Here is a 16,833-nt window from a genome sequence, read left to right as displayed (position 1 = left end):
ATGTGTTGCTGGGCAACGTATTCTTGGATTGAAAAGGAGGTTTGCAAGAAATGAGAAGTTCCACCAAGAATACACCAACTTTCTCAACGATGTAATCAGTAAGGGTTATGCTGAGCGTGTACCTGAACAAGAGCTGGAAAAGTCTGATGGGAAGGTGTGGTACATTCCACACCATGGAGTGTACCATCCCAAAAAAGGAACTCTGCGGGTTGTTTTTGATTGTGGAGCAGAGTATAAAGGGAAGTCTCTCAATAAGGAGCTTCTACAAGGCCCTCACCTCACCAGCTCTTTGTTAGGAATCCTTACTCGTTTCAGACAAGAACCTGTGGCCCTGATGACTGAAGTTCAAGCAATGTTCCTTTAAGTCTAAGGGTGATGCATCCCAAGAACTGGTAGAATATAGGATGACTGTGCATCTGTTCGGAGCAGTGTCTTCTCCTAGCTGTGCTTGTTATGCCCTCCGAAAGACAGCATAAGACAATCAAAACAGCTTCCCCACTGATGTAGTTGACACAGTCAAGAAGAACTTCTACATGGACGACTGTCTTAAAAGTTTGCTATTAGAAGATGAGGCTGTTGAAATGGTCAAAGACTTGACAACTATTTGTCAAAAAGGAGGCTTTCATTTGACAAAATGAATGAGTAACAACCGTAAAGTGCTGCTATCTATTCCAGAAGAAGACAGGGCAAAGAATCTTCAGGAACTAAATCTGGACAGAGACCAATTGCCAGTAGAGAGAGCCCTTGGACTTCACTGGTGTGTTGAGACAGACACATTTCATTTTCAGTTGTCACTCAAAGAACGGTCTCTTACTCAACGTGGCATTTTATCTGTGGTCAGCTCAATCTATGATCCTTTGGGATTTCTTGCACCACTCACACTTCCCACCAAGCTCATACTGCAAGATCTGTGTAGGAGGAGCTACGGATGGGATGATCCGATCCACCCAACCCTACAACAGCAGTGGACAAAGTGGCTAAGAGACCTGGAAAGAGTGGTGGCATTCAAGGTTGAAAGATGTCTTAAGCCGGCACACTTTGGGATATTCATGTGTGGGCAGTTACACCACTTCTCTGATGCTAGTGAAAAAGGCTATGGCACGGTGACATATCTTAAAATATGGAACAACAGCAACCGTTGTCATATCTCTTTCATGCTAGGCAAGGCCAGGGTTGCCCCACTCAATCAAGTGACGATGCTCAAACCAGAAATACAGCTTCACCTGTTTTTGGACTGATAGCACGTCAGTTTTGAAATATATCAGGAACGAAGACAAGAGATTCCATACTTTTGTGGCTAACAGGATTTCAATCATCAGAAGGACAACTGACGTTTCACAATGGAGGTATGTTCATACCACCCAGAATCCTGCGGACAAAGCCTCAAGAGGGGTCAAAGTGGATGACTTGCTAACCAACAGAACATGGATTGAGGGCCCTGAGTTTCTGTTGAACCTAGAGGAACAATGGCCATCTTGTGGCTTGGAGTACAGCATTTCTGCTAATGACCCTGAGGTCAAAAGGGAGCTCACCACCAATACAGTAATTGTAAATACACCAAATCCCACACGTCAACTGATCATATACTTCTCCGACTGTGGTTGAAGAGGTCAGTTGCTTGGATCCTGAAAATAAGGAAGACTCTATTGGAAATGAGTCAACAACGAAAACAGTTGGGATATAAAGATACAGGTAAAGTGGAACGGGACATGCAACGCATTAATGTGAAATTTAAAAAGCAGAGTTTGACTCCAGATGACCTGTCAAGAGCAGAAATGGCAATCATTCGCTTCACGCAGCAAGAAAGGTTCCACGAAAGAACTGTCTGTGCTGTTCTCTGGAAAGGGTGAAGTGAAGAAGGAGAGTTCCATCTACAAGCTGGACCCCATCCTGGAGGATGGCTTAATTCGAGTAGGAGGGAGGTTGAACAGAGCAGCAATGTCTGCGGAATCCAAACATCCTGTTATCCTGGCAAAAGACCTCCATGTATCCAATTTGCTACTCAAGCACATCCATGAACAGGTGGGCCATGGTGGGAGAAACCATGTTTCTCAAGGTTGCGGAGAAAGTATTGGATCACTTGTGCCAATGCAGCAACACGTAAAATCCTGTCTGACTGTGTCTTCTGCAGGTGCCATAGAGGGAAGTTAGGTGAGCAAAAGATGTCAGACTTGCCTGTAAAGCGCATTGTCCCAGAGCTTCCTCCATTTACTAACGTTGGAGGGGATTATTTCGGTCCAATTGAGATCAAATGAGGCCGATCCATTGAAAAACGCTATGGAGTCATTTTTACCTGTATGGCATGTAGAGCAGTCCATCTGGAGGTTGCCTACTCATTGGATCCTTACTCCTGTATAAATGCTCTGCGCAGGTTTGTTTGTGGAGGGGGACCAATCTCTCATCTACGGTCCAATAATGGAACCAACTTTGTTGGTGCCGAAAGAGAGTTGAGGGAAGCTCTTGCTGCTTTAGATCACAGCAAAATACAGTCAGCATTCCTGGAAGAAGGAATAAAGTGGAGCTTCAACCCACCAGCAGCCTCTCACCACGGAGGTGTATGGGAGCGAATAATAAGGATGGTTAGATGTATACTTACCGGAGTCTTACACCAACAAACCTTGAATGACTGTGTGAAGTTGAAGCCATCCTGAATGACCACCCCGTAACAAAACTGTCAGAAGATCCCATCGATCTGGAAGCTCTCACTCCCAATCATATTCTCACCATGAAAGGAAAACCAATCCTACCATCTGGCTTGTTCGAGAAGTCTGACCTTTACCTCAAAAGGAGGTGGAGACAAGTTCAGTACATCTCTAACCTTTTCTGGAAACGCTGGTTAAGAGAATACTTACCTTTGCTACAGGAGCGGCAAAGGTGGAGCAAGAAGAGACGGAGTCTTGTCCCAGGAGACATCGTGCTTATTGCAGACTCTACAGCGCCACATGGTTCTTGGCTGCTTAGAAGAGTCCTGGAAACCTATCCAGATAGGAAAGGATTGGTGCGTTCTGCGCGAGTAAAAACTAAAACTAGCATACTGGATAGGCCAGTAACCAAACTTTGCTTGCTTCAGGAAGCTGCAACCAAAACAGTTTAATCCATATAAAACTGTAAATATGAAATTATTGGCTCCATTATGAATGTTATTTATGTTGAATTGTTCATGCCTCCTGCATTCTCAATTAGGGGCCGGTGTGTTGGAGCCAAAATATGATTTCTTTGTTTTGATTATTGTGAGAGCCGGTATGACTGTGTGGGTTGTCCTCCATAGGGAGTGGACCGCATATATACCTGTTAATTAACGAATGAAGGCAGGTGTGTAGTGGGGAGAGGGAAGCGGAACAGTTTTCGACCGTGCTGAAACGCCGTGTCAAGCAGGTGAAGGGTTTTTTCTTTTGTTCCGGTCGTATAAGTATGGTTTATACAAAGAATGACAATAAATGGACATGACAACGAGCAGAGACACTGTGTTTAATTTAAAGCCGCACGCGTCAGACTCAAGCCACCTAACTGCTACCTCAGTGACTACAGGTAAAGTTACTACACCAATAGTGGTGGAGGTAATATAAACTTGCTGATTGTGAACGAGATTAGAGGGGACGTGTGGTGTCCTTTAAGGGACAAACAAGTCTATTAATGCATTGCTTTCGGTTTTACTAATTATTACATGACAGAGTTGAGTATGGGTAACTAACACAGCCAAGTAAACCTGACATTGCATATTTTTGCTTTCAAGTAACACAACCAACTTAAGTTGAAATAAAAACTTGTGGTTTTTGAGTAATTAAAACATAATACTTTGCTTTTTAGCCAACAATAGCAACATTTCCTTTGTGTGTGATGCTGGCGATGTTGTGTAGTAAAAAAAAAAAAAGAAGAAGAAGAAAAGAAAGAATGAGTTGTGTTGATTATTGCTTTTATCGCCCCCCCGGAGAGGTGTTGAAGAGCCGTACGGCTTGGGGGAGGAACAATTTCTTCAGTCTGTCCGAACGAACACATTGTGGGAGATGTCCACTAGGTGTGTCAATTCAAAAAATTCTGACATGCTAGACTTCGTCGGGGTGTTGTGGGTTGTCTCAGATGCTGCACGACAGGTCGTTTAGGATGCAAAACTACACAGGTATAGATGCCCAATCATTGTTCATAATCATCCATGTCGCTGCCAATTTGTCATTATGCTCAAGTGTTCAGAGTCCGATATCTACGCATTGTATATAGAGAACATCTCATGCATTGTTCACTGTCACTTGAATCTACATTATCCGGACAAAGTTCTGCCAGTTTATTCATTCAAATAACCCTCATGTGAGTCTCAGAGGCAACAGAGACATGAATCTGCAGGGAAAAGAAGTAAAAATTGCAAACATTACATCTGTCAAATAAGGCCTTTTATTTAATGCATGCCAAAAAAAAAAAAAAACCCAAAAAAACCAAATCTGAGTTCCTTCAGGAACCCTCTGAAAAGTGATGAATTACATTTTCACACATGTATTGATGATGCAATGGGTGCATTAGTGTGCTTCTCTTTTCATCATTTTTTTTTCTAATGTGATTTATGCACACTGGGGAGAGCTAAACTGTCAATGGGACATTTTGGATTTAATAAGACTTCTACTGGATACACCATGAAAAATAAAACTAAAGTATATCAAACCTTCAAAACTTATGTTTGATATTCTTGTGGCGGTTGGCGTTTCCGGTGCTTTTATTTTTACGTTCCACTTCCTGTGTTGCTGTGTGTGTGCGCTAACTGTACTCTTATTTTCTGAGGCTCCCTTCCCCCCTGCTGCGTCGAGGAGTGATTGGACACACCTGGTTTCACTTCCGAATCAACACGCCTATTTATTCTCTGCGGAGACGCTCCTCGACGTCAGAGTATACTACTCCGTACCGTGGTACCAGTGGCTCACATCTCTCTAGTGGTAAAACTTATTACTATCTCGCTTGTGAACTTTCCGTGTGGAATAACCCTGTCTCTCTTTTGTTTGTTTTCCAGTGCCTCCCGCGCCCACACAGCCCAGCACTCTCTGAAGCTTTTTTTGAGTTTGTTTGGATCACGTGTCTCATTGCCTGACGTTTTGCCTTCACCTTTTGTAAAAATAAACATTGTTTAAACCTTCCCCGCTTCCGCTCCTGGGTCTCCCTCAGATCATCGTCACAGAATACTCTGGCCAACTATGGACCCAGCGGAACCGGATCCCATTCGGACTGCCCTTGCCCACCAAGGACAACGACTTGGTCAGCATGAGGACATGGTCCGGGGAGTTCTGGAAACAGTTCAAATCCTCAGTTCACACGCTCACTCCCCCGTGATCCCTGCTACACCAGCATCCCCCCCAGCGCCTACCTCCGCCCTGGCTGCCCCCAGTCTGTCTCTCAGCGAGAGCCCCATGTACCGGCTCCAGAGCCGTTCTCAGGTGAGGTTGGGAGTGCCGGGGGGGTTATTTTACGTTGTTCGTTAGTTTTTGACCAACAGCCCATTAGTTATCCCTCCGATAGATCTAAGATTGCGTATTCTATGAATTTGTTACGAGGTAGGGCAGCGCAGTGGGCTACCGCTCTATGGGAACAGCAGTCACCTAACCTTTCCTCTTTTGATAGCTTTTCTAGAGAGCTTGGTAGGATTTTTGACCACCCCCGGCAGGGACAGCAGGTAGCTAAACGCTCTGTCAGGGCTCTAGATCAGTGGCAGACTATTCCATTGACTTCCGCATCGCAGCCGCTGAGAGTGGGTGGGGGGAGCTAGAATTAAGGGGAGTATTTTTACAGAGCCTTTCAGGTGAGCCAAAGGACGAATTGGCCTCCAGAGACGATTCAGATTCCTTAGAGTCTTTGATTTCCTTAGCCATTCGCATAGATAACCGCTTACGGGAGCGACAGAGAGAGAAATCTCTGACTCGCTCCTCTCGTGTTTTTGAGCCAACCCCCTGTGCACTCCCACCAGCTAGTCTCAGTCCCAGTTCCCCCGTTCGTCCCGCTGCCACCGCCCCTTCCACGTCTTCCCCCGTGGAGCCCATGCAGCTTGGTCGAACCCGTCTACACCCCAGTGAACGACAGCGCCACTTCAACCAGAGACTATGCATCTACTGCGGCCAGGGAGGTCACTACCTGGCAAACTGTCCTCAGAATCCTAAAGGGGCAGGCTCACCCGTGACGGAGAGCGCTCTGGTGAGTCAGACTTCCCCCACTTCTAGCTCTCCCTCCCGCTTAACGGTCCCCTCTTGCCTGCTCTGGGGTCGCGACTCGCTACCTTTAAAGGTATTGATTGACTCCGGAGCAGATGAGAGCTTTATCCATGATGAACTAGCCGCACAACTTAATTTGCCCCTGGAGCCGCTGCCCCTCCCTAGGAATGTCACCGCCTTAGACGGCCGGCTCATTGCTCATGTTAAACAACGCACAGCCCCTGTAACGCTTATTATTTCTGGTAACCACAGAGAGGATATCCAACTAGTAGTCATTCCTTCCCCTCATGTTCCCTTGGTTCTGGGCCTCCCCTGGCTGCTAAAACACAACCCCCAGATTGACTGGAAGACAGCCAGCATAACCACCTGGAGCCCCTTTTGCCATGCCCAGTGTCTCCGTTCAGCCAACCCCTTTTCTGTCCGCTCCTCTGTGCCACCTCCCGCACCCCCGGTGCTTACCTCCGTGCCTCCTGAGTACCATGACCGTGCCTCCTGAGTACCATGACCATGCCCCTGTGTTCAGTAAAGAGTTGGCTCTGACTCTCGTCCTTACGACTGCTCCATAGACCTCCTCCCCGGTGCTCCTCTCCCCTCGAGCCGCCTGTATAACCTGTCACGTCCTGAGAAGGAGGCTATGGAGTCCTACATCCAGGATTCCCTCGCCTCTCGTCTCATCCGTCCCTCCTCCTCGCCCCTGGGGGCAGGCTTCTTTTTTGTCAAGAAGAAAGACGCTTCCCTTCGCCCCTGCATTGACTTCCGGGGTCTCAATGACATCACTATCAAAAATAAGTACTCCCTCCCACTCATCGATCCCTCCTTCGAGCCTCTCTGCTCCACCACAATCTTTTCGAAGCTGGACTTGCGGAACGCTTACCACCTTGTCCGGATAAAGGAGGGCGATGAGTGGAAGACTGCCTTTAATACTCCCCTAGGTCATTTCAAGTATTTGGTTATGCCTTTTGGTCTCACTAACGCCCCTGCAGTTTTTCAGTCCCTGATCAATGACGTGCTGAGAGACATGTTAAACTGGTTTGTGTTTGTTTATCTCGATGATATTTTGATTTTCTCCCGTGACCTAGCTGAGCACCAACAGCACGTCAGATCAGTTCTCCAACGACTCCTGGAAAACAAACTCCATGTGAAAGCGGAGAAGTGTGAGTTCCACGCTGACTCCGTCAGCTTCCTTGGATACATCATTGCCAAGGGTCAGTTGAGACCAGACCCAGCCAAGGTCCGAGCTGTCACCGAGTGGCCTGTCCCCACCACTCGTAAGGAGCTGCAAAGGTTCCTTGGTTTTGCCAATTTCTACCGGCGTTTCATCCGTGACTACAGCAAGGTAGCTCTCCCCCTGACCAAACTCACTTCAGCTAAAATCCCCTTCCAGTGGTCCACGGAGGCACACCAGGGTTTTACCCAGCTTAAAACTCTGTTTACATCTGCTCCGGTGCTTAAGCATCCCGACCCCGCCCTCCAGTTCGTGGTCGAGGTGGATGCCTCTGACTCTGGTGCTAGGGCGGTTTTGTCCCAGCGTGACCCACAAACTCACAAGCTGCAGCCCTGTGCTCTCTTCTCTAGACGACTATCCCAGGCAGAGCGAAACTACGATGTCGGGAATAGAGAGTTGCTGGCTGTGGTTTGGGCCCTGCAGGAGTGGAGGCACTGGCTGGAGGGCGCTACGGTCCCTTTTTTAATCTGGACCAATCACAAGAATCTTGCCTATCTGCGATCCGCCAAAAGACTGAACCCCCGTCAGGCCAGGTGGGCTCTCTTTCTGAGTTGGTTCAACTTCTCCCTTTCCTTTCGCCCTGGTTCTCGCAACGTTAAGCCGGATGCCCTGTCTTGCTTATACGCCTCTCCCTTGGATCCGGAGCTTCAAGATCCCATTCTTCCGCCGGCTTGCATCGTGGGCATGGCGACATGGGAGATCGAGTCCGCCGTGCTCAAGGCGCAGGAACAACAACTCACCGCGTCCCCGCTCTGGAGTACCGTCCCGGTCAACAGGTGTGGCTGTCTTCTCGGGATCTTCCACTGGACGTGGAATCACGTAAGCTCTCCCTCCGTTTTGTTGGTCCATTTGAAATCCTGAAAATTGTTAACCCATCAGCTGTGAAACTCAAGTTGCCGGACTCCATGAAAGTCCACCCAACTTTCCACGTGTCCCTGCTTAAGCCGGTATGTTCCAGCGACCTCAGCCCTCCGGCCGCCGCCCCGCCTCCCTCCCCCCCGACTCGTTGACGGTCATCCCGCCTACACGGTGTCTCGGATTCTGGATGTCCGCCTGCGCGGCCGGGGGTTCCAGTACCTGGTGGACTGGGAGGGTTACGGTCCGGAGGAAGCTCCTGGGTCTCCAGAGGACTCATTCTGGATGAATCTCTTCTCCGTGACTTTTATGCTGCCCATCCGGGCAAGCCGGGTAGAACGCCTGGAGGCGTTCGTTGAAGGGGGGGGCACTGTGGCGGTTGGTGTTTCTGGTGCTTTTATTTTTACGTTCCACTTCCTGTGTTGCTGTGTGTGTGCGCTAACCGTACTCTTATTTTCTGAGGCTCCCTTCCCCCCTGCTGCTTCGAGGAGTGATTGGACACACCTGGTTTCACTTCCGAATCAACACGCCTATTTATTCTCTGCGGAGACACTCCTCGACGCCAGAGTATACTACTTCGTACCGTGGTACCAGTGGCTCACGTCTCTCTAGTGGTAAAACTTATTACTATCTCGCTTGTGAACTTTCCGTGTGGAATAACCCTGTCTCTCTTTTGTTTGTTTTCCAGTGCCTCCCGCGCCCACACAGCCCAGCACTCTCTGAAGCTTTTTTTGAGTTTGTTTGGATCACATGTCTCATTGCCTGACGTTTTGCCTTCACCTTTTGTAAAAATAAATTTTGTTTAAACCTTCCCCGTTTCCGCTCCTGGGTCTCCCTCAGATCATCGTCACAATTCTAATGGATATAATGTATGAAATGTTCTCATGTGATGAAACTTTATGCTGGCTGTGCCTGAAAGCCAATCAAGTTTGAACATTGTCTTTGTTCCTCTATTGTCTTCTGTCTTTTGATACCAAATGTAGACAAACATCTTCATTTAACCTGGACCTGCTACCTGTCTGCTTTTCCCTCTTTAATCATGCCTAACAATAGACAAATACAATACAGAAGCTCATTGAGTTAGTCTATGAAAGCTTTTTGCTAGATTTCCCTGGATTTTTCAACCTTTTTAACATTGCACACAACAGGAAAGGCTTCTGTTTTTTTCAAGCACTTTAATATTTTTCTGGAGAAAAAAAATCAATTTGGTCAAAAAATGGTTTGAGGATAAATCAGATCAGAAATGTTCAATGAAAGCACATAATAACTTAATTTCTGGCCAATATTGTGAATTGAGCACTTCCATCAATTGTACAGGTCACATTGTGTCTCTAAAATGCTGCAGTTCAAATGGCTTGGTTGTCATTGAGGTGAAGTACAGGTATATATCGATGGTATTCAAATAGTAAGGTGCAGGGTGAATGATGTTACACTTCACTGCTTCTTACGCTCATATGCAGTCTAATATAAAATCTTCTTCTTAAATCTTATCTTCTTCCAGCTGAATAATATATTCATTTGTTTGGCCCAGGTCCTTGTTGAGAACATGCTTCTGCAGTTTACCTTATTTTACTGAATCTTACAAATGAAATGTTTGACTAAATAGAATTTTGATGTAATATCTGGAGCGGTTTATAATTTGGTAATGACTCTTAAACCTTAAAATAACCCAACATGTGCTCAGGCTTTCCGCACCACCGAGAGCAGGAATTTGTCTGTGTAGTGTTGTGTTGACGGCAGCAGATTAAATTCTTTTGCAACAGCAACAGTTCTTGTGCCAGATATACAGGTGACACATTTGGGAAGGTTAGCGTGATAAATGCGTACTTTTCCGTTCATCAACTTTTCATTTCATGGCCTTTGAGAGTGCCATTTTACCTGTGTTAAGAGGCCTTTTCCTTTCACTAACTGACGCTGTGTTAGCGTTGAAGCCAGTGATTAATATGACAGCCCCTGAGGCTGAACATCAGCAAGACCAGAGAGATGGTGATCGACTTCAGGAGGAAGAAGACGCCTTCACAGCCACTACGGATCAGAGGGGAGGTGGTGGAGGAGATGGAGGACTATAAATACCTTGTATTGACAACAGACTGGACTGGAAATCCAACACAGAGACTGTGTACAAGAGGGGGATGAGCAGACTCTTCTTCCTGAGGAAACTGAGATCCTTCAACGTGTGCAGCAAAATGTTGGAGATCTTCTACCAGTCTGTTGTTGCCAGCGCCATCTTCTTTGCTGTTGTTTGTTGGGGCAGCAGCGTCAGAGCCAGCAACACCAACAGACTTGATAAGATCATCAAGAAGGCTGGCTCTGTACTTGGACTCAGACTTGAGTCTTTTGAGACTGTGGTGGAGAGGAGGACGCTGAATAAACTGCTATCCATCATGGACAATGATCAGCACCCTCTCCATCACGCAGTGGACAGACAGCGGAGCACCTTCTCCCACAGGCTGCTACAGCTCCGCTGTCGAAGGGACAGATACAGGAAATCTTTCCTGCCACATGCCATTACACTGTACAATAACAGCTGAAAATAATAATAATAATAATACAATACTTCTTACCACTACTGTTTGCTTTTGATATTTTATAATTATGTATATATTTTTTTACTGCTTGCTATTTCGATATTTTATTATACATAGTGTGTTCTTATAGTCACGGTACACTTTATTTTCACTGCCATTTGCTTTTGATATTCTTATTTTGATATTCATTTGCATTTGATATTCTTTTTGTGCAATACCTTTTACTACTACTATTTGGCTATTTTATTATTATTGTTATGTATATAATCTTTTTACTGCTCGCTATTTTTATATTTTTATTATGTATAGTTTGTTCTTTATAGTCTTATTTTCACTTATTTCACCGTGTGTAATGCTGCTGCTGCACTGCAATTTCCCAGCTCGGGATAAATAAAGTATATCTATCTATCTAGCTTGTTTCAGCTGTGTTTGTTTTTAAAGTGCTGTATAAATAAAGTTGACTTGAGTTGAGGCAAAATATTTCTATCACTCCTGGTGGTTGTCTGTGGTATAGGTGATAGGAGCCTGACTGATAAAGGCTAAAAATACCTTAAGTTTTGTAATATATATATATATATTAGGTGTCTGGACCTCCGACAAATATAGTAGGTGACCCCGGCCTAAACCATAAACAATATGAATCACTTATCAGTAAAATGTTCACTGACAATGTATTTCATGTGTTTTCTACCAAAACAGGCATTCTTGCGATACACTATGCACTCATAATGACTACAACATTATTCAACTCTTTAGGGTTCCAGCAAATTCAGCAGGCTTTGTGATGATGAAACAAGTGTATGATTGGTCTCACTACTTTGTCAAATAGAATTAAACAAGTTTAAGTGACTGTTGCCTGTGACTGATTAAGAAGCCTGAAACCTGCTCACTGCTCCTTTCAACTTTAATTTTGACCCCGTCAGCTACTTCCTTCTGTTTAATGTTGTGTTTAGGCACTGGCAGCACTTGAGGTCAGGGAAAGATCATGGTCTGTTTTCAAACAATAAAAACAAACTCAAGTCCCAAGTCACAGCTGACATTTTACAGAAATCGCAATCTTTCCTTGAACCAAAGTGTGTTTGTTGCCAAGCCACAGACAGGAGTCTAAACACGAACTCTGGATTATAGTGTCATAGTCCTGCACTTTGTAATCTCACCATTCACCCTGACCACTTCCGTCCCTGCAACTCCAGCATGGTCAATTCAATTCAATTCAGTTTTATTTATATAGCACCAACTCACAACCAAAGTTGTCTCAGGACTCTTTACATTCAGAGCAGGTACAGACCAAACTCTTTATCTACAGAGACCCAACAATTCCCTCATGAGCAAGCACTTGGTGACAGTGGCGAGGAAAAACTTCCTTTTATAAGGCAGAAACCTCGAGCAGAACCAGGCTCTGGGTGGGCGGCCATCTGCTTCGACCGGTTGGGTGAGAGAGAGAGACAGAGAGAGACAGACAGACAGACAGACAGACAGAGAGATAAAGATATATAGAGAGGTTCGGGGTTGGACAGACATCCAAAGAACAAAGTTTACAAAATACATATGACATGGTATACCTGTATGATATATTTATGTATGTTATGTATTAACATATTAATAACAGATAGTATATGAAAGGCAAGCTCCTACTTTGCATCATATTACTACCCACCGAGCATGCAACGTCTGTGGACATCCAAGACAAGTTGATATCACGTCCATCTGTCCAGGCTGTAATCTGGACGTCCACGTGACATCCAGAATTAGTCAATAAATGACATTGAGAAAAGAGTTCGTCCTCGCCTGATTTTGGACGCCCACGACAACCAGAACTAGTTGAAAATAGACATTCCAGCAGGCCACAATCTGGAGGTTTATAACACATCCAAAATTAGTCAATAAATGACACTGAAAAAAGAGTTTGGCCTGGCCAAATTCTGGACGTCTACCAAGACAAAAATAAGTTCAAAGGACACATTCCAACAGGCCACACTCAGCCCGGAGGCACAAGGTTTCTGGACTCAAATGCAGAACTCAGACACCACAGCAAGGTTTCAAAATCAATGAGGAATTTATTTAACAAAAGGCACTCAGGATAATAACAGCTCATACAAGGTATGGCAGAAAAGTTCAACAAAAGACGCTAAGGAATAATTTGGAAGAATAATGTTAACACAAAAAGGGCTCAATCGGCTAGAATAAAGTATCAAATGAAAACCAAGACAATGCTAGAAAAATACTATAACTAAACTAGAACTTACTTACAAAACAGACTAGGAACAACAAGGAGACAAGGATCTAGGAATGCTGGATAAATCACGGCTTGGCACAAGGACATGGCACGAGACAATCTGGCACAGGACAAAGGGAGACGCGGACTATATATACACGAGGTAACAATGAGCAGGTGGAGACAATTAGGGCGGGGAAGACAGACAGGCGGGAAACACACCGGGAAGTCAAGGGCCTGAAACGAGAGGAGACTTAGGTTTCACAATAAAACAGGAAGTGTAAGACAAGACATGACGCTCGTGAACAAAAACACTTAACAGATCTGACGAGACATGACAGTCCAGTGGCAAACACAGTTGGTGTAGAATTCTGCCAAGATATCATATGGACACTGACAACCAGAATCACTTGGCAAATAATTAAATAATACCGAGAATTCAGCCAGGCCAACAATTGAACTGTTAACTGGACAAAACAAAAAACACACTTTTTTTTTTCCTTTTATCTTGACATGTTCTAGAAAAAAGTGTGAATTAGTTAATGTACTGTCATGTTTAGTGTTACGGATCTGGTTCAGAGGTTCAAGTGCGGACAACGACACGACAGACAGAGTGAACAACAAAAAGGGTTTTATTTAACAATAAATTATTCTTCCAGGTACAACAAAACTGGGATACTATAAAACTAACACAACTAACACAAAGTAGGAAATACTAACCTGACTAACAGAACTTAATAAAACACAAGACTAACTAACCTGGGTTTGTTTAAATAACAAGCTCTTATTTCAGGGCAGGCAAGAGACTGAGGCTTACAGACTAACGGAAAATGGCAGGAAGAAGGTGGGTGGTGAGGCAGCGTGGCAGGTCTGAGAGATGGAGGTGAGTATGTCCGGGCAGGTGCAGCAGAAGGAGAGAGATGAATGCCAAGGGTCTTTTCCAGGAGGGGTGAGCAGCTGAGATGATGCAGGTCCAGAGTGGCAACAGGCAGCGGAGGGTGTCAAAACTGAACAGAACAGAGAGGAACAATTAGCCAGGCGGAATGAGCAACAACAGGTTTAAACGGATCAAGACAGGGTTAACTAACTGCTGATATTCTACGGTCCGGCACTGAGTAGTGGTCTGCTGTCGTCTTTTATGGGAGGCTGAATGAATACTGGAGGGCAACTCCCTGCTGCCACTGGAGAGAGTTGGGTTGATTGTAGATCAGCTGCACCTGCCCGTTCCTGCTCACATGCCTCACTCACCAGCACCTGTGGAAAAGGAAAGAAAGGAGAGGAGAGAGAAACTGCCCCTAGGCGGAGCCAGAGGGCATGACATTTAGATTTTGCTATTTAAAGCATTTTAGGCTATATTAGTGTGAAAAGTACGACACAGTATCAATAAAGCTGAGTTGAATTAACCAATCCTGTTCATGTCACCAGGCTGATAGCCATCTGCTGTGAAAAATAGTTCTAACTTTATAGTGATTGTAACAACACATTTTGGACTCATGGTAGGTATCACTGCTTTTAATGATTTTTTTCCAACCTTTAATAACATGTTAGTGAGCTTTTTTGTCGACCCAACATATCAGGAATGTATCAGTTTTTCTCCAGTTCAATTGTAACTTTTATCACTCGTAGCTGTTTGTAAAATACATGCGAGCTAGATAGACATTTTATGAAGTCTTCTTACTCCAAGCGACTTGGAAGAATAACAGTTGCTTGTATTTTAGGCGCGTACCCCTAATACACACAGACACATACATAAACACATGCAGCCTACCTGTTAAAAACAACAAAAGACTCAGTCTACCCCCAACTTGACATCACTTTGTCCATCTTTTTTCTGCATTGCCTAACTGTATTCTGTATTCAGAATAGCTGAATTTGCACATAACAGACGGGGGCAGTGTGTCCTCCAAGGTGCAGTGGTGGCAACCAGTGCTCTCTCAGATTTGTCGTAGCTTTTTATTCTTTTAGCTCTCTTGAAACAGGTGCTGGTCGTGCTGCACAAAAAAAATGTTCTTTGTGTTTTGCCATGTGTTTGGGCCTGAAGCCTAAACAGTACTGTATTTATTGCTCTTACATGATTTTTGTGCTTTTTTTTATTTTTATTTTAGCTGCTGTCATGCAGTGGGACAGTTCTGCAACAGAGGCCCAGATGAGGACTGCAGCAACTGACCACCTCAAACATGCTCCGGGGAGGGTGGGAGGAGGGGGTTATTAGCAGTAAAGATTTTGTTTGCAGCTGTAAGAGTTACAAATATTATATGTGGACAAGAGTCTGCTGCCTGCTTTTTGGGATGTGGCACTGCAGCTTTAGTAGTTCAAATGTGTTCCAGGTATCAGTCCAAGGAAGTGACACCATGCATTAAAGTGTTTAAAAATTCAATTTAAAAAAAGCAGTGGTGATCAAATTATGTTAAAATTAGATTTTGTGATCAGATGTTCAGATGGGATATAAAGTTTTGTATTTACATTTTTACACTTTGGTTCAAGTGAGAGAATAAAAGCATTTGACTTGCATGAGTGATTTCTTGGGGTGGTCAGTTGTCAAAGGAATGAATGGTTGCAAAGCTACAAGATAGTGATGGTGAGCCGTCAAAGTCAGTGCATTTGAGTGAAGGGTACTACTTTTATTATTCTATCCCGTTACCCAATTTACATGTTTAACATTTCCAAATGTATAAAGTCATCATCCTCATGCAGTCATCAAGTCTTCTGGATATGTATATTTTTCTTCAACATGGTGGCACTTGCACACGCAGTGGCTTCTCTCTCTCTCATTGTGACAGAGTTTTTGTGTTTTTCGTGTTTTTCGTCGTGCGAGTCACAGTGTTTTTGTTCGTCTTCGTCGCGTCTACCTGTCCACAAACACAAGTACAGTCGGGAGTTTCTGCTAAATGTCGACAGGACAAGTTAAACCCCCGTGCAAGAAGAAGAGCTACGAGACTGCGGTCTGCTCTGGAGGCCTGCTACAACACCGACCCCAGTCCTGCACCTCACCCACAGTGGAGGCGACATAAGCGGCGTCAGAGGAAGCAGAAGCGGGGTAAAAGCTGAGGTATCCGAGCCAGGCTAGCAGCTAGCCCACACAAGCCGGCTATCACCACCATCATGCTGGTCAACGTACGCTCTTTGGACAATAAACTGGACTACCTACGCCTTCTACGGACAACCCAGAAGTCTGCGGGAGAGTGCTGTGTTTATGTGTTTACGGAAACTGGGCTCAACAACAGCTCGAGTGGCTAACCTGCTATCGAGCAGACAGAGCTCTCGCTGAGGGAGGTAAGACACGCGGCGGGGGACTCTGTGTTTATATCAACAATGACTGGTGTCATGACGCTGTTGTGATCTGCAAACACTGCTCACTACTGGTGGAGTTTATGGTCATAAAATGCCGACCCTTTTACCTCCCGAGGGAGATTACAGCCATACTGCTTGTGGCTGTTTACATCCCTCCGAGCTCCAATGAAAACAACAGGAGGCATTGAATGAACTGCACCAACACATCAGTGAGCAGCAGACTGCCCATCCAGATGCCTTCCTCATACTGGCTGGGGATTTCAACCATGCAGACCCAAAGAGGGTGTTTCCGAAGCTACAAAAACACAGAGACTTTCCAACACGTGGACATAACACACTGGACCAGGTTTACACCACCCAGAGAGGAGTTTACAAGGCCCTTCCCCTCCCACACCTCGGCGCCTCTGAACACATCACTGTTATGCTAATGCCAGCATACAAACCACTGGTTAAAGTCGCCAAACCAGTTCTGAAAGAGGTGCGAGTGTGGCCTGAAGGGTCTTTGGAGGAACTTCAGGACTGTTTTAACACCACAAA

Source organism: Chelmon rostratus, chromosome 2 (genome assembly GCF_017976325.1).
Source record: "Chelmon rostratus isolate fCheRos1 chromosome 2, fCheRos1.pri, whole genome shotgun sequence".
Lineage (NCBI taxonomy): Eukaryota > Metazoa > Chordata > Actinopteri > Chaetodontiformes > Chaetodontidae > Chelmon > Chelmon rostratus.
This window is presented reverse-complemented; position numbering follows the sequence as displayed.